The 25,594-nt window shown below is 34.8% G+C and overlaps 1 protein-coding gene across 1 annotated transcript in view; it reads right to left on the reverse strand.

Moving 5' to 3' along the window:
• The window catches only part of LRRC7 (leucine rich repeat containing 7), a 481,537-nt gene that overhangs the window by 392,639 nt on the left and 63,304 nt on the right, over positions 1-25,594 (reverse strand). The gene's annotated exons all lie outside the window — the stretch shown is intronic.

A 25,594-nucleotide genomic window follows, 5' to 3' on the forward strand; every position in this document is an offset into this window, starting at 1 on the left:
GAGATGAGTTTCCATGGCCTTATTCCCCACGACCCGCTTAGTTCCATGATAAAGTATGGAAATTAAGCCACAGCTTGACCTACCTAAGATAAATTAATGCTCAGGGAACCCTCTCCTGGTTTTTGACCTTGCACAAATAAAAGAACCTATGGGGCCTTGAAAGTTACATCCCTTTGGTCCTGGAAACTAGACATTTTATTTCAACAATGTAGTTTAAGTACTTGAATGTCACAATATATGACCAAGGTTGGGGGAAATGTTTCTTCTCCCAACTGTTATAGGGTGTGATTCTTAAATACTTTTATAATGTCCAAGGTATATATAAGGATATGTATTGTAACCATTATGGGTGTGTATTTTTTGCAAAGATTGTAGTTTATCTTGAAAGGGGAAATATTTTCATAAATTGTTTTTATTTTATAAGTACTAATAAAGTGAAAAAAAGCGCCATAAAAAAAATAAATAAAATAAAATAAGATACTAAAATTTTAAATGTATAGTATGTTAAGAAACATGAAAATTGGGCTTTATTTAATAAAGAATTATAATGACAAATCATTGAATCATGAAAATAATTCCACTAGGAGACTGAAAAGTTGCAATTCCACTATGCACTGCATAATTTACTTGTGATGAAGTTCTTATTAAACATAATATCTATGTTAACAAATATATGTGTGTTGATCTGTTAATTACATGTTGATTTTTGATCAATTAGCTATTTTCATTGAAATATTTGCTTCTATCCATGCCATTTTACATTTTTGAGAACCACCAAAACAAAAACGAGGGCCAAAAAAACTCACTATAAACTATATATGCCACTCACTAATAGAGGAAAATATTTTAAAACAGCATTACATGTCCTTTTTCTCTGGAATGCTAAATGTTATGCCCAGTAGAAAACACTTTGAATCAAATTAAAAGTTTTACAGAGCAATATTTATGTCTAAACTACTATATAACTGTGGGACTTCCATCTTCCTGAGACTACACATCCAGCTGCTTGAACCCTTCTACTGGTGTCATCTATGATGTGCAGTTTGCATTAAATGGTCAGACAAAATAACCAACCACCAAGTCTTGGAGCACAGCCAGGACACAGCAAAGGAGCTATTCTAGCTACTCTCAAGTTTGGCAAGACATCAGCAGGAGTGTGTTAACAGCTCCAGCAAGGAGAGATTAAGTGTGATGACCACAGGCAAAACAGATGCTCTAACAGCTCATTGAAGAGCTCTGAAAAGTGCAGCCTACATGTCAACTGCTGGGAAGAAATAGAGGCAGCCAGAATGATATTTAAAAAGCATAAAAAAACAGAGATTATGAACAAAGGTGTCCACAACTTTCCTAAATTGAATTAGTTCACAAAAATCACCTGAGGGGCTTTAAACAAATACAGCTCCCACCATTTCCAACACTAAAGATTTTCATTCAGGATTTGGGGGTTAGGTCAAGGTAGATGTATTTTTTAACATTAATCAAGTGTGTCTAATATAGCCTTACACTGACATTTGGAACCCATGTAAATAAAGCATATACACTTGCAGATGTAGGAGAGGGAAGTTCAATTAATGCATTCCAGGAGATAGTCATATGCTGATACAGAGATGAGGTGAGAATCTCGGTTGGAGACTGCAGTTAGAACAGGTATTATAAAAAATGAAAAGAGTAGCCAGAATGGTATAGTTAAAGGCTTGCCAAATTGCCTGGAGGTCAACCAAATGAACCTGAAGGCTGCCCATTTACAAGGTTGATAATCTCAACAGTGAAATACTTTCCTTCAGTAAGGTTTGTGGGATAAGAGAACAAGTTGGATTGATATGGAATTATGGATTGGGTTGAGGATGAATAAAGAAAATAAAGTTTAGGTGAAAATATGGTTGAAATGGATTTATACTAGATGGAGAAGGAAGACAGAGAATGACAGAGTCACTAGGAAATAGGGAGTTGGATTAAAAGAATAGACATATCAGATATAAGTAGTATTTCTAAAATGTCTATTATGTGCCAGCTGCTATGCTAGGTTCTTTATATATATACTAGTGTCCCAGTGCACGGATTTGTGTACACTGAAGGGAAATTAATTAGAAGACATATTTGTACGGTAATTATGTTACTGCAAAAAATTACATGTCAAAACAGTATATAATATAGTATTATAAAATTAAAACATGTGTGCGATTGGCACCAGTGAGAGCTTTATATGTGTCACACATGCACGAGTCAACATTTATTTTTAAATTGCCAGTGAGTATCATATGTACCTGTTGGTTGGTTGGTCAGATGGTCAGACGGTCCAATGGACATATGGCCGGCCACTTAGCCATATATATATATATATATATATATATATATATATATATATATATATAATCTATTCCATTCTTATTATATTCAGGGTTAACCTGAGTCTCAGAGATGTTAAGTAACTTGGTTAGGACCATATAGAAAGTAAATGCAACAATCAGGATTTTAATCCAGAACTGTCTGACTTGAGAGCCCATGCTATTGACTACCATGTGAGCTGTACAATAGAACTTTCTGCAATGATGTAAATGTTTAATATCTATGCTGTCCAATACGGTAGCTACTAGCCACTTTCTGTTACTGAGCACTTGAAATGTGGCTAGCTCACAGTAACTTCCTAAGAGCCTCCTTGCAGAAACACACTTTTTCATGCAACCATGGTTTTTAACTATGAAGCTCTCCTAGCACATCTAAGTGCCTTGAATACTCACTTGAAACTCCTTCCTACCCAGGGCCCCAAAATATACTGCTTTCTTTGTCTCAAATAATCTATTCCATCTGAATAACTACTAATCACCACTTTGACCCCTTTATCCAATTAGGTCTCCAAATATGGTTCAACTCCACAGCCTGGAGTTTTCCATTATAGCACTTATAACAAATTTTAATTATATGTTAGTCTTCTGGAATTTCTGCTTAACGTCTGCCTTCCTCTTGTACTGTAAGCTTCATGAAGACAGGGACAGTGTCAGTTTTACTCTACACTCTATTGCAGGAGCTTAGCACAGTGTTTGGCATTCAAGAAGTATTTCTTGTTTGAATGAATTAATCTCCCTAACCTTGCCCCAAGGGCAAATGTATGTTCCTGTGACCACTGGGTGTGAGCCAGGTAGTCAAACTAGTGAGTGCCCGTCCAAACAATGTTGTCCTTCTGTTACCCCTGACTTGTGTGCTTTCCTTCAGCCATTCACTGGCACCTCCTAACACTTTCCTAGGAGACCATAACCTTGCACTCAACAGCAGCCTCTCACCATTGCTCTCTCCACCAGCCATCAAGGGTGACCAGTTATCAGAAGGCAGGTCAACCCCAGATTCCCTTTGCTGCAGGGCCTAGGGATTGAAGAGGAAAGGTGAGAGGAGTTCATTTGGGAGCTGCTCTCTTCTGTGTGAGACAACTCTATGGGAATCAGGTGCCCCTACCAATAGACAAGGATTATAACCAAGGAAAATGATTCAATCATGACATAAAAAACAAGTCAACAAAGATACTGAAGCTATTTTTCCTCCCTTTCATTGAGATTATTATATTTGCTGCTTTGTGAGCACATCCCAAACTAAAAATATATAGTGCTTAAATGGATTTATTAGATAAATTGTGTAACTTAGATAAGCCTCTAAATCAGTGGTTCTCAACCTGTGGGTCGCGACCCCTTTGGCAGTCGAACGACCCTTTCACAGGGGTCGCCTAAGACCATCCTGCATATCAGATATTTACATTATGATTCATAACAGTAGCAACATTATAGTTATGAAGTAGCAAAGAAAATAATTTTATGCTTGGGTCACAACATGAGGAACTATATTTAAAGGGCCAGAAGGTGGAGAACCACTGCTCTAAATGAAGGTCTGTATATAAGCAATGAGTGAGTATTTGCAAGTCTTTCTGCTTTTTGTTCTGTAAGCTCCTTAAGACTTCTTAAGGATTTTTATTCAGTAAAGTGAATATAAGATAAATTACAAAGAGTAAATATCCTTGACTTATTAGTTTCTAGAAAAGTAAAAATTTTAATTGTGTTTTGATAATATTTAATTGAATAATCTTGAACAAATGCAGACAATTTTAAAAAATGAGATTGGCACTTCTTGAGCTTTTATTTAACTTGATGATAAGCCAAATTGGGCACAATAAAATGCATGCCTATAAATAAACACAATCCCTTATATTTAAAATGGCAATCAAAATGACTAAGAAGCTTAGTAATATATAGAATAAAAAATGGTAGCATTTGTTGCCCTCAAATTTGACAATGAATGTACAGGAGCATTTCTGTTAAAGTACAAAGCCATAGAATGTTGACTATAATCTGAAAATTCACCCTATTAGTCTGTGGTAAAGAGGGTTTTTGTCAGAGTCCAAAGATTAAACATATACCATCTGATAAAAGTCAAGCTTTTTTTTTTTTCTTTTTATAGCCACTTCATCTTCCATCTTTTCCCTTAACAAAGGACAGTACATAGACTATAGTCATAAATATTTAATGAATGAATGAATAAATTAATGAATGACAGAATTCTGCTCTTTTCTGGTGGGAACATTTAGAAGATTCTATATTCATATTACAAATTTTACCTATTGTTGGAGACCAATTTTTTAAGTCCTAATTCCACTCAGAAACAAATCCAACTACTTCACATACACTCAATGCTTGCCTTCTGAATCTTCCTTATTATATCTACTAAATGTTTGGAAGAGTAACCAGTGATTTTCCAGCTCATATTAGTCTCGATTTCAATGTTTGTGTCTTTACTCACATAGATTCTAATCCATTTGAAGGCTTTGATATCATAAAGCACAGCTGACAATTCTGAAGTAGGTATTAATTCATCACTGTTTATAGATGAGACAACAGGAAGTCTGGCAATTGACATGTGCAAAGTAACACAGGAAAACCGGAGTAAGAACTTGAACTTTGAGTCCCACATTCCAACCTTCATTTCACAATGCTACTCTGCATAAATATCATTGTCTGTTTTTTAGTCTTTCTGATGTCTCATAGAGTAGGATTCTTACCATGTGAGTCACAGATGGTCACGAAATCTTCAAATATTGAATATCAATTATTGTCATTTTGACTTATACTCTGGTAAATATTAAAACTCAACAGAAATAATTCATCACAAACTAAAATAAAAGCACCAAGGATTAAAAAAATAAAAGTGTGCTTAAGCATGCATATGAAAAAAGGAAGAATAAGATTGCTGTATCATTTTGGAAATAATGATTAATAGTCTGTCTTGCCCAGAAAAAGGGAAGAATAAGGGGCAACATGCTGTGACCATCCATCCTCACAAAGTCATAAAGCCATGTGACCTCCCGGTACACTCCCAACCCCCAACCCCCGAATTTCAGAATTCCTTCTTTGGCTTAGCATTCAATAAAAATAAATAAATAAAAGAGTTGAAGAAGCAGTGGAAATGCTCTTGCTTTATTACTGAGCTGTTTTCCTTTTTTTTTCTTTTAAGGGAAGTTGAGCCTGAATTCAGCACAGTGAACCTAATCCCAGACTAGAACTATGCAGACATATTAAGCATATAATAGCTATTAAAAAGAATCTCAACTGTTTATAAAGACCAATTTGAACTGCAAATGACAGTACAAAAATAATCAATACCCATTTATTTCAGCCAAATATGTTGAGTTGATAGTTAATAAGGACAAGCTGAAGTTAAACAGCAAGATTATTGTGAAAAGAAATCACTTCTCAACTATACTTAAGCTGCTTAAAAGGGGAGTGAAATGTTTAACAGAAAGAAAGATAGATCGTATACTGTTGAGCTTGGAGAAAGTCAGGTGCCTTATTTTTTAGGGTAGTGATGATTTACCAAAAATATAAGAATCATAATCATGTCAGAGAGGAAAAACTTGTTTTTACAGTGCCATGTCACACATTTAAGGAATGATAAACACAATAGCATATTGTTTTAACCTTTCTCCAAAGAAATATAATTCCAAGTAGATGCATATCATTATGGACTTTTTGAAAATCTAGAATCACTAAATGATAGTCGTCCCTTTTCTGAGATTTAAGAAGGAGCGTTAAGAAAGTAGAAAAACCCGGAAATTAGAACAGTTTCTTCACTGAGGTACCTGTGCTCATTTATAATGGTGTATAATTTACTCTGTAAGGTTGTAACAAACAATTACAGTACAAAAAGTCTATAAAATTAATGAGAAGAGCATGTGTAGCAATTGGGAAACAGTCAAGCTCCTCATAAATTCAGGAAGCACATTATTCACAAAATTCTAGTTTTTAAATTGAATTATTTCTTATTTATGTGGCTCAGTGGTTGAGAATCGACCCATGAATCAGGAGGTCATGGTTCGATTCCAAGTCAGGGCACATGCTTGGGTTTCAGGCTTGATCCCCAGTAGTGGGTGTGCAGGAGGAAGCCAATCAATGATTCTCTCTCATCACTGATGTTTCTAACTCTCTCTCCCTTTCCCTTTCTCTCTGAAATCAATAAAAAACATATTTGGTGGGTTTTTTTTTACACCCCCCCCCCACACACACACACAGACACAGTAATGCTGTATCAAAAGTCTGTTATCTTTAGGAAGGTATTTTATTAACTAATTGAATCAATAGAAGAAATAGCAAGCTCCCCTTAGTGAGGGTCCTTCCAGAGATAACTGAGTTACATGCAAGATTTAGGAATGTGTTTATTGCCGAAATCACCAAAAGACAATCAATTAAGTTAACTAAAATTCAGAGTTATTCAGAAAAATAACTCTCTTTTTTAAAAAAAAATATTTTATTGATTTTATACAGAGAGGAAGGGAGAGAGATAGAGAGTTAGAAACATCGATGAGAGAGAAACATCGACCAGCTGCCTCCTGCACATCTCCTACTGGGGTTGTGCCCGCAACCAAGGTACATGCCCTTGACCGGAATCGAACCTGGGACCTTTCAGTCTGCAGGCTGACACTCTATCCACTGAGCCAAACCGGCTTCAGCAGAAAAATAACTCTCTTACAACTATGTAAATTAAGTGGATAAATTTATAAAAACACTTGCCTACAAGAGTGAATAATAATCGCAGGATGACAAAAAATGTAAAGAATGCTTTATAAGAAATCAATAACACCCAAAATACTCTCAAGAGCAATAACAGAATGGGCAATGTAGAAGGAATACAGCAGTTTAAAAATGGTGAGAATACTTGAAAAAGTCCTAATGTCGATTCTGCACAATTATGCAAAGATAAAACTGATACTAAAAAACACAGAAAAAATGCTAGGTGCTTTAATAAGATTACTTCCACACAAGTTGTGATAAAACATTGCACCTGGACTATCTATCTATCCTTATAAAATTTAATAGCATATTAAAACTATTTTTTATTTTATATTTTGAATAAGGTGAAATATAGAAATGCAATGTAATTACCTGTCATCTAGAACTTAATACATTTATTTAATACATGTATGGGATAGGTTTGATTACTTTTCTTTATTTCCTCTTTCCTTCCTCCATCCACTTTAACTTTAAAGGAAGAGGAAAATACTCATGTCAACATTTGGGTTTCAAGGTTTCAGTCAACATTTATGAAGTGAGAAGACTGATGCCACCAGAATACAGAACAAACTCTGCTCTGGAAAATCTTCTATAATTTCACCTACCTACCCAGTTATTTGCTGTCCCTCTGTCCTATTGCAGGGTCCTACACATACATCTATCACCCCAGCCCACACCAAAATCCCTGGAGGACAGAAGTTATATCATCCTGAAGGACATAGCACAATTCATAAAACACCGCAGAAATTAAATAATCATTTTTAAGGGATTGACTGAATGATGTTAGAGATAAAGTATGCCCGGTATAGCTCTGATGTTATCTATGGTTATACAACATCCATATATGTATTACTTATGCCTCATAAAGAACCTGTGGGTTTAGTATTTTACAGATGAAGAAACTGAGACTCACTTGCCCCAGGTCAGCAGCAAAGTGAGTTGCTGGGTTTTCTGATTCCTCCCGATCTTCTCACCGGGCACAGCTGCCTAAATGAGGCAACTGCTCTGCTCAATTCCAGATTATTCCATTTGCACTTGGAGCTTTCTTAAGTCTCAGAGAAGCGACTACTATCATATCAAGTAGTTGTGTAGATGCAGGGAAAAAACGTGTATGGAAGGACTGAAATTATTTGGCAAGAAAGACGTGTATTGTTTTCTCAAAGTAAAATGGGAAGAGTTGGCAAATATGAGTAAATATTATTCTTTCCAAAATGATCTCACTTATTTATGGAATCTAATGAACAAAATGAATTGACCAACAAAATAAGACCCAAAGCATGAAGGCATGGAACAGGCTGACATACCTCAATGTAGGGTTGGGGGGGATGAGAAGAGATAAACCAAAGAACTTACATACTTATATGCATAGCCCATGGTCATGGGCAATAGGTTAGTGAAGATCTGGGGCAGGGGGAGGGGTAAGGGCTGGGAAGAAGGGAATAATGAGAGGGGAAAGGAAGATATCTGTAATACTATCAACAATAAAAAATATATTTTAAAACCCCCAAAAATGTGTATCCATGTGTAAACACATACGGTAATGTACAAGATAAATGGCATCATAGTCTTTATCATCTGGAGACTTGAAGACCAAGTTCTTACCTAGAGTTCTGCTGCCTTCAGCCTGTTCTCCTTCTGCCTCCTATCCCTGATGAGTCTCAGCTGTGGTTCCCACCCACAAGCCAATGCTTCTCAGTCACAAAACTAAGACTTCAGGTTTGTGAATATTAGGACACTGTTCTTCCCGTACATTTTTTAGAGTTGTGGTATATGGTGTGAGGCAGAGAAGACACTCAGTATTTTGTTTGAAATATTTAGTGTTATGATTCATCAGGTGACTTCTGTTTGTTTGATGGCAATGAATCTTATTGATGAGAGAAAAATCAGAATATTTATAATTTCTAGGATGTGTTAAAGCATAAATACTTTCAATGTTCTTCTTTGTGTACTGAGAGAAATATGAAACATCCTGTATCTTTTACCAAAGTAAGAAGCCAAGTAAACATCTATTTAGGAAGATGGGTTTCAGGAAAAACCCAATTAAGTTCCTATTTGAGACTGAGTGAGTACCCAAAGACCTGTAACTACTCAAATGAACAACACATAATTACGTGCTAATTCTAGGAACATTTAAAATATCTGTTTGCACTTTCTAAAAATGTATGGGGTCACAAGAAAGGATCATAACACAAGTTACATAGCAATTTACTCCTCACCTGGCATTTTCTTCCTCTTTTCTTTCCCACTACACAGCCAGACAGGTTTCCTTTACTTTCTTTCCTTTTCTTTATCTCCTTTTGGCTTCTTTTGTGATTAAGTAAATGTGTTATCCATTAAAAGAGTGTTAGAGCATACATTGACTGCTTCTGTGTTTCAATCTTGTTTCCTCTGGTCTATTCTCAATTCAGCAGCCAGGGAGGTCTTTTAAAATCATGAGTCAGATGTAGTCACTGCACTGGTCCCAGCACTCTGAGGACATTCCCTTTTACTCAGAGCAAATGCCACAGTCCCGACCTGGCCTACGAGACCCTTACTGTTCTGCTACCTGTACCGTCTCCTCCTAACCTTTTCTTTCCGTCTTCATCAGTCCACTCAAACATAAACCGCTTGCTCCTGCCCGGGCCTTTACTCCAGCAGCGTCCTCTCTCTGGAATGCCTTCACCTTAGTCTTCTTCATTCCGATGTTACTATTTCAATGGTCTTTCCTGACCATCACATTTAACACGGCACTTTGAACAGCTCTCCCCAAAGTTCACTCCTGCACTAACACTCCTGATCCTTCTTATCTTTTTTTTAGAAAATATCTTTTAGAAAATACCTTATTTATATTTTCCTTTACCCTAGTATTTACCAACTTTTAACATAATTTTTAATCTACTTATTTGCAGGATTGTTAATGGACTGTAAAAATCCACATGAGTTTTGAAAAGAATGTACATTATCCAAGTGTTGGTGATTTTTGTTTCTATTTATCTATTAACTAGAGGCCTGGTGCACAAATTTGTGCACTGGTGGGGTCCAGCTGGCCCTCCCCAATGGGGGCCATCGGGAGGCACTCTGGCTGGGGCGAGGGGCCGTGGGCAGTTTTCCAGCTGGCCCCACCCCTGATTCGGGTGGGGATGACCACTGGGGGGTGGGGCCAGTGGTGGTGAGGGCCCATGGGCATCCCGGTTGTCCTGCTGTTCTGTCAATTTGCATATTACTCTTTCATTATATAGGACTAGTGAGAGAAATGTGAATACTTCCCTCATATGAGGGGGAATTTGCTCTTTTCTGCTCATAGTTGTACCATATTTTACTGTCTGTAACCTGAGGCTATATTATTGCATATGTATAATTTATAACATCCTGATGAATTGAACCTTTTATTATGTAGTGTAGTGACTAGGTAGTGATAATAAGATCTAATAAAGCTGTTTAACTTAAAATCTGTTTATTTGATAGTATAGCAATTGGTTGGGATGTCATTTTCCATACTTTGAATTAATTTTTTGGGAAGGGTCATTATATTTAAGGTAGTCTCTTAGAAATAAAATATTACTGTATTTTTAAAATCAACATATTTTCCAGATTTTAGTCAGAACATTGTATTTGCATTCATCTGACTTTACTGATAATACTTTGGAATAATTTATATGATTTTATTTTGCACTATTTATACAGAGTTTCTACTTTTCTTCTCTTCCCTTCTTTTGAATTGAGGTGTTGTTTTTTCCTGTTTTCATTCTACCTTTTGACGTCTCCTTTGGAAATTATGATTTCTATGTTTAGATATAATTTACCTATTTAATACTTGCTTACTATTCTTCATTGCATCTCAGACCTTTTACCTTTGATCACTTTCCTTTTTCCTGAACTTCATCCTTTGAAATTGTCTTTAAAGTAATTCAGGAGATTTTAAATCTCTCAGTGGATAGAGTTTTGGCTAGTGGACCAAAGGGTCCTGGGTTTGATTCCGGCCAAGAGCATGTACTTTGGTTGCAGGCTCCTCTCTGGCCCAGACCCTGGTCAGGAGGCAACCAGTCAATGTTTCTCTCACATAGATGTTTCTATCTGTCTTTGCCTCTCTCTTCCACTCTCTCTAAAACAGTGGTTCTCAACCTTCCTAATGCCGCGACCCTTTAATACAGTTCCTCATGTTGTGGTGACCCCCAACCATAAAATTATTTTCGTTGCTACTTCATAACTGTAATTTTGTTACTGTTATGAATCGTAATGTAAATATCTGATATGCAGGATGTATTTTCATTGTTACAAATTGAACATAATTAAAGCATAGTGATTAATCACAAAAACAATATGTAATTATATATGTGTTTTCCAATGGTCTTAGGCGACCCCTGTGAAAGGGTCATTCGACCCCCAAAGGGGTCGCGACCCACAGGTTGAGAACCACTGCTCTAAAAGATCAATGGACAAATATCCTTGGGTGAGGATTAACAAAAACCAAACCAAACCAAAAAAACCTCTCAGTTGTTCATCTGAAAATGTCTACATTTTGCAACCCTTCTTGAGAGATAGCTTTGAAAGATGAGAATCAAATGTGGACAGATACCTCCCCTCCCCATAGCTCATTGAAGGTGTTATTTCCAACTTGCAACTCCCTTGTTGCTGTTGAGAAATCAGTTATCACTTAAACTGCTCTCCTTTGGTAGATAATCTTACTTTTCTGTCTAGTTGACTTTATGATCTTTTTTGTCATCTCTGGTGTTTTTCAGTTTCACTATGATACTATCTATTTGTGAATTTCTTTTTATATCGGGTTTGCCTTTTTATCTGAGGTGTATTGTCTTTCAGCAATTCTAAAAATAATACATTTCATCTTTGAATATTTGTTCATCCTTGTTAGTTTGTTTTCTTTTTAAAAGTACATTTACATGTAACTTAAGCCTTTGCACTCTGTCCTCAACACCTCTTAACCTCTTATGCTGAGAAGTCTCTTTTTGCCCTCCGATTCCTCCCTTCTCTCCTCTGCTCTGTGTACTGGCACACTAACCTGTATGTCTTGCAGCAAACAAGTTTCTTGACTGGCATCAGGTATGATATTATAAATCCACCTGGTTATATTTATAGATTCCTGTTCTTTTCTCACATTTTAATTCCTTACTTCTTGAAACACAGACATTGAAGAAAACTCCAATATCTGAAGAGTTTGAAGTATGATTCTTCTGGATCTTGTTTCTGCTGACCCTTGATTTACAGTGCCAGGCTTCTGATGGTTTCTGGTTCCTTTGTGTGTTTTATGATTTAACTCAATGAGCTCATTTTCCTTGAAAAAATTTTTTTTAATCTTTAATTTCTTTATTGGTTAAGGTATTAAAAATGTGTCCTCATCCCCCCATTAACCCCCAGCTCCCCCAACCCCCCCATTCATGCTCTCATCCCCCTGTTGTCCATGTCCATTGGTTTGGCTTGTATGCATGCATACAAGTCCCTTCGTTGATCTCTTCCCCTTACTTCCACCCTCCCCTACTTGAAAATTTTATCTTTGAGGTCCATATTGGAGTGTATCTACTCCAGAGAATATCTAAGCATTATGCCCTGACTGGCTGGGCATTTCCAGTCAGTGACACAGAAGCTCAGGATTCCTACAGTTTAGCAGATGCCCTTAGGGTAAGATCTAATTTCAATTCTTACCACTTTCCAGGATTTTCTCTCTTATTTAGCTTTTGGCTACTTTCTAATTTTCTAGCCAACTCAGCAATTTGTTTATAGAAATATAATTTATATTTTATGCACATTATTTAGGTTTTTTTGTGTTTTTTTATGGGAAGGTACTTTCAAGGTATTTAGTACTCCATGCTGATAGTAATAGAAGTTATATTAAAAAAAACAACAACAGAAAAAACCAAAGTTAATTATAATGATGATATACTTTAGAAGGGATTAAAACAAGCTAATAGGAATTACTTAGTTCTACATGTTATTCTGAAGTAATTCTACCTAAAAGAAATATCTTGAAGCACTGCTAATTCTATACATAAAATCAATTCAAAATATAGAGCCATTAAGATCCCAATAAACTGTTTTAAACAAGTAATTATAATATTCTTGATGAGTATTTATACTTTTAAAAATATTATTATGTTTTGCTCTTTCAGATTAATCACAGAGTATAAAATGTCAGGAATACTTATTGCTATTAGAAACATACAAATACTGGTGAGAAATTAGGTCAGTGTGAATTTGGGTCAGTAACCAGTATCTCTCCCAAATGCATAAGACTTACAATGCAAGTTTCTAATTTTGGGTCTATGATTGACTATGAATTTTTTTTTACCATAATCAATCACTATTATGTTGCTTCTAGTTGAAAAGTTATATCTTCTATTTTCTTTTTCTTTCTTTTCCTATCCTTCCTTTTTTAAAAATAACTATAGTGTAGTAAAGGAATATGGTAGTTATTTCTTGATCCTTTACATTATATTGTCACTAAAAATAATTTATCTTTACGAGCATTAATATAGACATTTATCAGCACTAATAAATCTTTAGGATCTAAACTTTCTGTTTAACTCAAAAAAAACCTTGAAAGTCTACTTTCTATACTGAGAGAAATGTTTGCACTATAAGATATGTTAAATATCCTGGAGAATCTTGTCAGGAAACCAGAACTACAAGTGGATAATAACACAATTTTTTAAAAAGAAGGTTCTTTTTCATGTATCTATTACTATATATTGAGTAAGCCTAATGCCATTTTTTTCAAATGTTACACAGCAGCAATCTCTTTGATGTTTTAAGTAGAACATCACTTGCATGTTGAAAAGGGATGCACTGTTCTATGCACAGGTCTTTAATTAGTTCTCTTGACATTTACTGCCTTTTTTACCCTCTGTTCTGTTTTCCAGATCAGTGGTTCCCACATTTTGGACTGTGGACGATAAAATTCTCAGTAGGGAAATGAGAGCAATAAGCAATGTTTTGAGGTTTGCATTAAGCAATCTTTTTGGCATTAAAATGTTCTTTCTCATAAAATGGTGTTGATTCTAAATGGTAAGTTTATTATTATTAGTCTAATAAAATGTCCCAATTAAAATATCACTGCTCTATAAAATTCCAATATCTGGAGAGCACTGAATTTCATGATCTTGGGAAAGATATTTTGGGAAAGCATGGCATTCTTGACCAACTTGGTAAACTGAAGGTTGCTGATACCCTCGCTCAGGGAAAATTTGATTTTGAGAGCTATCTGCCTGGTAGCACTATTATGATAAGCACTATAATACGCAGCAATGAATACTGAACCAAACAAATACCAATAACCAATATACACCATGAATAGTCTTAACAAAATCTATTTAAAGATGTAGGAGAAAAAAAATTGATTTTCTTTTTAAATCCAGGTCAATTCCAGTAGAAAAGTCATAAGATAAAAATAACAACAAATTAAACAACCTTTCATGAATGTACTTTCCTTTATACAAAAATTTATTTTCTCATTCTTTTAGCGATACTATTTTATACAGGAGTCTCTGGAAATAATCAATCATCAGCTATTTTGCTAGTATTGAGTAAAATCTATGTTTGCTAGCATTGAATGGCACAATTCCTAAATTTTTTTTAACTAGAATGGCATTTTCTTCCACAGTGGCTAGAATTACAAAAATAGGCACTGGGAAAAATATAAAAAAGTTAAGTAAACAGAAGCATTAATAACATATATGTCTATTTGTGATCTAATCTGAAATAGCTCTCATCACTAAAACTAAGTTTTTGCTAGACTTTATACTTAAATAAGATGTCCTCTGTGCTTGTTAAAATAATAAGGTTCTTGATCAGAAAACCATGATGTATTACTACATCATAAAAATATATATGAAAGAAAAGTGATCTCTAAATAGATTGTGTTATGGACTGAATTGTGTTCCCCTTACCAATTCATATGTTAAAGCCTTCACCCCTACTACCTCAGAATGTGACTGTATTTGAAGAGAGGGTGTTAAAAGATATGTTTAAGTTAAATCAAGCTGTTAGGATAGGCCTTACTTCAATCTGACTGGTGTCCTTATAAGAAGAGAAAATCTGGACATACGAAGAGATACCAGGACATATACACAGAGAAAAGACCATGTGAGAACCACAGTGAAGTGGTGGGTATCTGCAAACCAAAAAGAGAAGTTGCAGAAGAAATTAAACCTATTATCATCTTGATCTTGGATTTCTTGCCTCCAGAAATGTGAGAAAACAAATTTCTGTTTTTTATGCCACCTATTCTGTGGAATTTTGTCATGACACCCCTAACAAAAGAATACAGATTTTGACCTCACCAGTGTGGTTCAGTTGGGTGGAGCATGGTTGTCAGGTATAATAAAAGGTTGTGGGTTCAGGTACCCATTGGGGCACATAGGGGAAGGCAACTGATCAATGTTTCTCTCTCCCTTTCACTCTCTCTAAAATCAATATATCCTCAGGTAAGGATTAAGAAATAAAAGAATACAGATTTTATTTCTATTAACCTATTGTGCTAAAGGTTAATTGGTTTTGTAATTAACTAAATTTTTATGGTCTGACTGCTGCCAAATGAGAAACTGTTTGCTGAGTTTGCCTCTGTCACTTTGGATTGAGATGGAAAGACTAACTCTATGTTTTGGGTGTAGGTCAACATTAAAAAAAATTAGAGTCCTCTTTTAATACAAAAGCTTAACTCTTAAATAATCTCTTCCATAATTTTGGAATTTTATATTGATAGTAAATAACTTGTGGTGAGTAGGGATTTTTTTTAATGAAGTGTTACACTGGTCAATTATAATTTTTGCAAACACCAAGAGTGATACTTTCCACAAGGAATAAATCAGATAGCCAAAGTTGGGGTAGGGGTGGAGGTAACTTTAGAGGTCAGAATCATAGCTTCCCTTTCTATTGGGATATATCTATTAAGGAAAAATAAAAATGAGAAACATTGACCTAGAATGTTACTGTGACCTTAACATTGTTCATGGCAAAGTACTAAACATATTCATTTTACTTATCTTGTATTCAGTTATTGAGAAGCCTCAAGATTCTGAATTATAGCTGAGACTATGCAAGGAAGCCAATAACAACAAAATAAAAACTCTAAATCTCCTAGCAGCAAACTTTGTTCTGAGAATCAAATGAGCTTCTATAGGTAACATGCTTCCAGGAGTACTTGGTGCTCAGTGAGCAAACAATAAGTGTGAGATAATTTTATGGTAGTATAATAGCAATATTTGTAATAATTATGTTTACATATGAGGAAAAGTTTAAATTGCATGTACTTAATTTTATTAAAAAAAGGCAGATAAAAGTGTATAAAATGGTTAGGGAATTTGTCCATCAAATACCATTCAGTAAAATGGATGCTGAGGCTTAATACCTCAGCTTCAATTGATAAGCTAATAACTAAAATGTATTGAGAATGTATGATTATAGGAATTACATAATTCAATTAATCCTCTCAGAATCCTAAGAGTCAGCTTTTCACAGAGGAAGACATACCTTGCTCTAAAAAGTTGTGGAGTTATGATTTGAATTCAGATCCTCTGGCTCTAGAGCCCACACTTTTGACAAAGAGAGTTGGACCACCTTTCTTTTAAAACTAAAATGTATTGTGCCAATATGATATCCCATTTAATAATCCAAAACAACATTATGAGGAAACATTTTTTCCCCTTGAGAAAAATCTCATTTCTCAATTATGCTGGAAAAGTGAAAAAGTTAGCCTAATACACAGATGGGTAACACAGAGCCTTCTCATTATGACAACCTGGGGTGGCATTTTTCACTTAGAATATAATGTGAATGGATCCTTTGGAATTGTGGATACTGGCAACCATACATAAGTTACTACTGGCATTCACTAGACCAAACTATTAACTCCTGAGAGCAGTAACTGAGCCGCATTCACTACTATAGCCTCAATGTCAACCAAAGTGGTTGGCAACAATAGGCACTCAATTTTATGAATGTTAAATAACAAATACTGGCTGGCATAAGATTTTGAAAACATAAGACCTGAAGTTCAAAACACAATGCATTATTTTAGAGGGACTGTCACCTGAAAATATATTAGTTGACCAACAAAAAGTTAGCATTTTAAATAATGTGAATTAATTCAACTATCACATTGTTTCAAACAGCCTTAATCAGCCCTAGTGTTGTAAGCTCATATAACAAATGTTATATAATATTTTCTATTTGCAGGATAAATTCATCACACCTTATTAGCATTCTTGAAACACGTGCATTTTGTTTATGTTATTTCACAGTTTATTATAAAATCTATTGGGTCAACTTGATAGTTAATATACCATCTAACAAATTTAAGAACTAAAAATTTCTTAGAGCAATGTTTGAGGGCAAAATTTCAAACTTGAGAAATAATTAAGAATGTTTCTACTAGACTTAATTTTCAGAAATGGAGCAGATTTCTCTGGCCTTTCCAATTATCCCCTGAGCTACCTAATATCCTTTATTAAATCTATTTCAGTTAAAAAAAAAAAGAATGTTTCTACTTTGGTGGTTAGTTGTATTGTATCTGCTTCAAATTCTTAGAAGCATTCCAATAGATTCCTTACACTCTTTTTCCCCTTCTTTACTAATAGAGCCTCAAATTCGTTCGAGGTAGTAGGTCTCTAAATGTTAGAATCATCCGTCTCCCAAACTCCTTTGAATATAAGGGTGGCAATGTGACCCACTCCAGGCTAAAGTTCAGTAACCCAAATTCACTGGGATTTCTGAGAAAGCTCTTTAAAAGAGAATTCAGAAAAAATCCTCATGTATTTCTTCCCAGTTTGCCCTTGACCCCTCTCAATCCCCAGGCAACTAATGAATATATATTTTCAACACCTATTTTCTTTGTAGGCTCTAGAATTTATGTACTTAGTACCCTTTAGTAACTAGTAGTAACCTGTAGGTTGGCCTAATGATTTAGATTCATCTATATAAGTAGTCAATCCATTTTTTATTGCTGAGTAGACTTTCATTATGTAAATATTCCAAAATTGATTTGTCCATTCACATTCACGTGTTGATGGGTATTTGTGCTGTTTTCACTAGGGCAGTTATTAAAAAAAAAAAAAAAAAAGAATTCAGGCTAAAGAACCCACACTGTTGACCAAGATGATTGTACAATTCTTTTAAACTAAAATTGATTGTGCCTATATAATGCCTGTCATAGACTCTGTTGGCTTCTCTGTGCCCCTTTCTTTGCCCTTTCTATTTTTCCTGATTGTAACATGAATGTGGTAGTGCAGATGGCATGTGCAGCATCCAGGCAATAAGCAGGACAAAATCCATATGGCCAGCTAGACACCTAGAAGAAGCTTGGGTTTCAAGAGGAATTTCACCAGCCTGATACTTGTACTGGAGTAAAGCGTAGAAAAATAAAACATATATTTGCTTAAGTCTGTCTTGAGGGATTTATATTACTCACAATTGAATGTAATCCAAAACTGACACAAATGTCTTTTAATAATAAATGTATTCAAGCATTCATATAAGGTCTGTAGATTCTTTTACTTAACTCCATTAAATATTTACCCAGTAGAAATTTATTACAGAAATGTGAGCAAGTCCATAGCTTTCTCAATGTGCCTAACTTGCTCTAGGGATTCATTCATTTGCTTACTGGCTTGATGAGACCAATTAGCTGTGAAATATGGAGTACTGCCATCTTAGTAGAAAACCCTGATCGTGATGAATGGCATCAGGGAAATACTGGCCAGCATACCTGATTTGAGTAATTCTGATAATTTGTCATCAAAATGCATATTTTTATTAATTTCATTTCTGAGAAGTATAGCCCATTTGTTATTAAAATAATTTATCACTTATTAATTGTAAATAAATGGCAGGCAAGTTCTATATTTACTATTAATTTGTCTTGTTTGCTCTCACTTGTTTGCAGAAGTACAATATTTGCAGCTTCTCTTGTAATGTAATAGCAGCTATCATTTAAAAAATATATATATATATTATTGATTTCAGAGAGGAAAGGAGAGGGAGCGAGATAATCATCAATGATGAGAGAGAATCATAGACAGGCTGCCTCCTGCACACACACACCCTCTCTGGGGATTGAGCCTGCAACCTGGATGTGCAGCCTGCCCTGGAATCGAACCATGACCTCCTGGTTCATAGGTTGATGCTCAACCACTGAGCCACACCGTCTGGGCACAGCTATCATCTTTTTAAAAAATGAACCTATAATGCATAAAAGAAGTACATTGGGCAAAGGTTCAGAAATGACTTTTTAAAACAGAACAGTTGGATTCTTTGCGTTAATAATGGTAACCTTGCTTTTCACCTAGCATCACTATACAAGTGCACTGTTAGGGAGGCATCTTAAGGACTATTTGGCACATATTCCACAGCATAAGACATGATTCAATAGGATTATTGTTTCTTCTTATTACAGCTCTTGTTTTTGAAAGCAAGTATCTTTTAGGAAGTTAAATTGAAATAATCACAATTAAGACATATCTTTTCTCACCTGGATTGGTTTAAAGAAAAGGTAAAGAGATCAGCAGTTTACATTTTATATTTCACCTAAAAATGTTCTTTAAAATGTATCCATACAGTTTTTCTTGGTAAGATGATGAAGGAGATGCCCTAAAAGAGAAAGTGAGTAAAAACCTAACTAAACCAGTGACAAATTTAAAACTTGGCATCTTTTTTATATTTTCAGTAAGTTTATTATGCTGCTACATTTTATATTTTTATCACATTTCTAAGATAAAATATAAAGTTATTAGTATTATGTCTACGCTTTTCCTGTGCTTTTGACTTTCAAATAAATTACCCAGTTAATTTTATCTGCTACTGCCTTTCAAAATAACTTAAGATGTTGTGAGGCAGAATAAATAATATTTGAATTGACAGATATTATTGGATTTTCAAAATTTCATTATGACCAAAAGGATGCATACTTTTGGTCTCAACTACAAAGAAAGTTAGCTACTTTTCCCCCCAAACTTTAATGCTTTCTTCTTATTTTTCCTAAATCTGTATCATAGCTAATTTTTAAATTAGGTTAAACTTGCCTCAGAAAGCAATTTTGTAAAGTATTTTTATCTTTAAATGGACTCACATATTTGAAACTATATATGAACAATATGAATAAAAATATTAAGAAGTTATAATTTATGTCACTAAGCTTATTCCAAAACTTAGTTATATTCAGGTGCTACCTCTGGCTGTCACCTAATTAGAACAAGTTGACATTCATCACTTACACTTTATAAATCTAGATGTGCCAAGCTGTCTTGGGGACGAGTTAGCTGGAGGCCTCAGACCATAACCCTAGACTTGACATCTATACTTGTCATAACCACTGTAACTTTCATATGATGATAGCATTCCTGTCTGTGGCAGCTATAATCAGATGAAAAATGTTCTAAAATATAGCCAGTAAATTAGGTAAGCTTTTGACAATGCCTAAGTAATGATGCTTGCAATATGCTCCCAAATTCTGCCAAAGTGTGTCTGCAAATTTGAAGCACTCAGAATACATTTTAAAAGAAAGACTTAAAATTTTCTGATTATAAAAAAAATGCATATTATATTTTACTCAGAAGGTATGGATAGGAATACTACTTGACTACAAAGCTCACACACATACATGTATCACAGAAGGAAAGACTTCACAGACAACCCACAGTGGGTGCTAAATAAATACAGCAGGTCCTTGAACGATATTTCATTCAGTGTTGTTTCATTATAAGGTTGATGAGATGCCATAGGAACTTAACTCTTGTTTATATCAATTAGCCTCTGGTAAAATTGATTTTACGTCACTTTGCTTTAAGTAGCAGATCCTATAGATGAGGTTAAGTGAGTGCTTACTGTACGGGCTAAATGTATGAAACAATGTATTTCTATTTAACAAAAGACAAAATGCTTAGCTTTTTATCAGAAAGTTTTTCCCAGACCACCCCAAAGCATTCTTAAAAATTCCTCTCTTTTTATGAGGAATAAATATAATTAATAGTAAGGTGAAAGGGAAAAATTTTGCCTTGAAGAAAAAAATTGCAAAATAAATAAGGAAATAATGCTTTTATTGTTGTTTTTTGTCCTTGAGTTTCATTAGTGGAGAGTCACGCTGACTTTAGTGTTTTGTTTGAAAAATATTGATAGATTTTCCTTATGCAGTCTACAATCTTATGATATGCTTGTCAGAGATTATTTTCTAAACACGTTGTAAAAGATAGATAATAACTATCTCCTTTCACTGTCAGTTCCCCATATTACAGATATTCAATAAAATTTTATATGTCATACAAAGGCAACCAAATCCTACCCTATAGCTTTCTTCTTCCATTCTTACAGCCCATAACTCCTCAATCACTACTGGCCAATCAATTTAAAAAAATGTTTTCATTTTTCATAGTAAATCATTTTCTGAGTTCTTCTCCTCCACTGAATATTCAAGATGATGAGTTCTTTCTTATTAAGCCCCATTTCACAATTACCAAAAAAGACTCTGATAGTGTCAAATCATTTAAAGAGCATCCGCAGATATATGAGTGACATCAGGATTGGGAAACACTGCTTTTAAAATATTTTTTTTCAGAACCGAAGACTAGATAATGTGGGGAGCAAGGACTGTGTACTGAAGTCAGGGAGGGCCACGCAGGAGAGCACAAAGACCCACCTTTCTGCTTTTCAATACAAGTTTCTTTTTGGCAACCCAGCAGCCAATGAGGATCCCTCTCTTTACAAAATTGGTTCATTTATTTCTATCTCATGTTTCAATCTTTGTTCTTCCTAGCTAATTTGTGATATGCTTAAGGAGACTGCATCGAGGACTACTAGCTAGGTTAGGAAATATTGACATTCAAGTTGGCAGTCAATATTTAACTTTTACTATGTCAAGAAATTACGAAGACAAGTATGGGTAATTCCCTAATATCTAGTTTTTATGTCAGTGCTATTCTAAGTGATATGTATCTATCATGTTATTGTAACTGTTTGAAATATGATGGCTTGGCTTATTTTAACTAGTATTTTATTGCTTTACTCCAAAAAACATGAAGAAAAATGTAAAACAATTATGTGGAAATCTATGCAAAAAATACTCATCAGACCCTCAGATTTTTTTCAAAAGCAACTCTAAGTGGATGTAAAATAGAATAAAGTAAAATAATTATGAGGCTCTCATACTTTAATAGCAATTCTAAGTTATTTTTATAGCTACAATAAAGAAATTTAAACAATATGGCATTTATTATGCATATTTCTCTGTTAAAAAGGGAATAGAGCAATCAGCCTAATTCTAAGTATGTTGCCCAATTAGCTATTGTGTTTATTTTTTAATAATTCATATAAATAAAATAATTTCCAAAATCTTAGAATGTCTGTGATGCATCATTCATAACAAACTATTACAGAAAAGGATTTTACTTCTTTTTGAACTTGATGTCTTACTTGACTGCAGTGGCTAGAACTGTTGCTGAATACAAGTTATGGGAATGGATATCCCTGGCTTTTCCCTATCTTAAAGGGATACATTCAATTAATTAATATTAACTATTAGCTGTGGATTTTCATAGATATTCTTTTTAAAAAATATATATATTTTATTGATTTTTTACAGAGAGGAAGGGAGAGGGATAGAGAGTTAGAAACATCGACGAGAGAGAAACATTGATCAGCTGCCTCCTGCACACCCCCTACTGGGGATGTGCCCACAACCAAGGTACATGCCCTTGACCAGAATCAAACCTGGGACCCTCCAGTCCACAGGCCGACACTCTATCCACTGAGCCAAACCGGTTAGGGCTCATAGATATTCTTATTAGAAGGGGGGAGTTCTTTTCTATTCCAGAATTACTAAGGGTTTTTATTTTTATGAATAAAAGGTATTGAATTTAGTCAAAAGCTTTTTCTGCATCTATTGTGATGGTCATATGATTTTCTCCTTTATTCTGTTAATATGGTAAATTACATTGATTTTTGAATGTTAAGCCTCAGATAAACCTCGCTCACTTGTGATGTATTCTCATTTTTACATATTACTAGATTCAATTTGCTAACAATATTTAAGGGTCTTTGTGTCTATTCCTAGTGAGATGAACGCTACTTTTCTTTTCTTATAATATCAGGTTTTGATATCAGGATTAGTTGGGAAGTGTTTCCTCCTCCAGTAGTTTATGACAGAGTCTTTTTAATATTGGTATCATTATTTCCTTTACTCACCAGTGAAACCATCTGTTAAAAAAAGCAAAATCCAATTTTATCTGTTTATAAACCACACTTTTTTTATTTTAATCTACCTTTACTCTAGAAAGAATTACAGATGTCCCCTTTGTTATTTTTTTCCCAATTGACCCCCTCCACCCCGCACCCCCCACCAGGCCTTCATCACTCTATTGTCTGTGTCCATGAGCTATGCACATACGCTATAAGGTCCCAGGTTAATCACTCCCCACCCACCTTTACCTACGCCTGCCTTCCCTCTGAAATTCATCAGTTTGTTCCATACTCCTATGTTTCTGGATTTATTTTGTTCATCTGTTTATTTTGTTCATTAGATTCCACATATGAGTGAAATCATGTACCAAGCACACATTAAATATAAAAACACAGGTACACTGAAAGTAAAAGGATAGAAAATAATGCATCGTGCAAATTGTAAAAAGAAGAAAGTTGGTGGGACTAGAGTAACATCATAAAATGTAAAATACAAGACAAAAATGTAACCAGTAACAAAGAAAGACTTTTTACAATGATAAATAAGGTATTCATCAGGAACACACATAAAAAAAAAACAAACCCACACCTGTATGTGCATGCATCAAATAAGAGTGCTTCAAAATGCATGAAGCAGAAACTGACACAATAGAAGTGAGAAATAGAGAAATCCACAATCATATTTGCAAATTTCTACACCTCTCTCTTTCAGTAACTGAATGGGTAGAAAGAATATCAATCAGAGTATAGAAGATCTGAATATCACTCTCAATCAACTTAATCTTGTTGACATTTATGGCATTCTACACCAAAAAACTAGAATGCATATTCTTTTGAAGTGTACATGTGATATATTCCAAGATAAACTAAAATCTTGTAAAACTAAAAATTTTTCTCTAAGCACTGCTTTGCAGCATCCCACAAATTTGATTTGCCTTTATTTTCATTCAGATAGAAATATTTTCTAATTTTTGTTTGTGGTTTCTTTTTCACCGTGGGTTATTTTTAAATGCATTTTTTTTTCATTTAAAATATTGGGAAACTTTCTAGTTTTTTAAAGAATTAATTTCTAACTTAATTTTGCTGTAAGTAATCAGAGAGCATAACCCCATAGGCCAACTTGACCTTCTTCCCAAAGTACTTAGGTGGAGGGGAGAGGATGCTCTAAAATAATTCTACAATTTTGAGATTTCTGTCAATGGTTTTTATTAATCTAACATTATTCCTTCATCCTGCTGATTAAAGGGAGCAAAGATTTTTAGAGAAAAGGTAGAATTGAGAGAGTTTGGGGTAGTTTAGATGTACCCACCAGTTGGCCTAGCAAAGAGCAAGAATATTTCCTCTCTAATGCATCGTAAGACAAACTGCTCATCCTTAGGAAAGAGGGATTGAACTGCAAAAGAATGCAGACCATACTTTTAAGAAAACAGCTGAGGGAAGCTGGAGGGGAATGAGCTGGACAGAGATTTCTGTTATCTGAGAACAGAGGCATGTAGAAACCACCTGTACAGGTTCCTCTGAAGAAAATATTCCCATGTCCCCAAAGAAAGTTGGAAAATGGACATCCTCCACCCACAGGGTATTGATGGAAGCTATCATGTGGTAACTGTCAACTCCAGTCTTTGATAGGGGCCAGATCAGCAAGAGGCACTTGCCCTTTACCTCTCTCTCCCATAATCCAACACATAAGAGGAGTTTCAGAAGAGGAGCAGGAAGAGCAAAGAGGCAGATCATTCTCATCTATTGAATCAAAGACTAGCCTGGGTGGTTCTAGAACAGTGGTTCTCAACCTGTGGGTCGTGAACAATGAAAATACATCCTGCATATCAGATATTTACATTATGACTCATAACAGTAGCAAAATTACAGTTATGAAGTAGCAACAAAAATAATTTTATGGTTGGGGGTCACCACAACATGAGGAACTGTATTAAAGAGCTGCAGCATTAGGAAGGTTGAGAACCACTGCTCTAGAAGAATGGAGAGAAGGGTATTGTCTCATGGATGAGTTTTTAAACTGGAATGAAAATTTAAATATCAGAAACTGATCAGAAAATTATGCAATCTTCCAAAAATGTTTTTAAGGGGCAGGGCAGGAAAGGCAGAGTGTGGTTGAAGATATGGATTAAGGGGGTGGGACGGGGGGGGACCCAAAACTTTGAATTCCACTGAATTGTAACAGTTCATAAGTAGAATTTATTATAAAACAAAGGTTAATATAAAAGCCACGAAAAGGTTCAGAATGCAAAAGAAAAAGATCAATACCCACTGTGATGTAGAGAAATATGATTATAAACATATAATCTCAGACACAATTGAGAGGAGAAATCGCTAAATCATCCTTGTTGTTACAAGGCATTTTGCTGCAATTTTATGCCAACTATTTCACATAATTTTCA

Source organism: Myotis nattereri, assembly GCF_964212035.1.
Source record: "Myotis nattereri genome assembly, chromosome: 3".
In the NCBI taxonomy this organism is placed as follows: domain Eukaryota; kingdom Metazoa; phylum Chordata; class Mammalia; order Chiroptera; family Vespertilionidae; genus Myotis; species Myotis nattereri.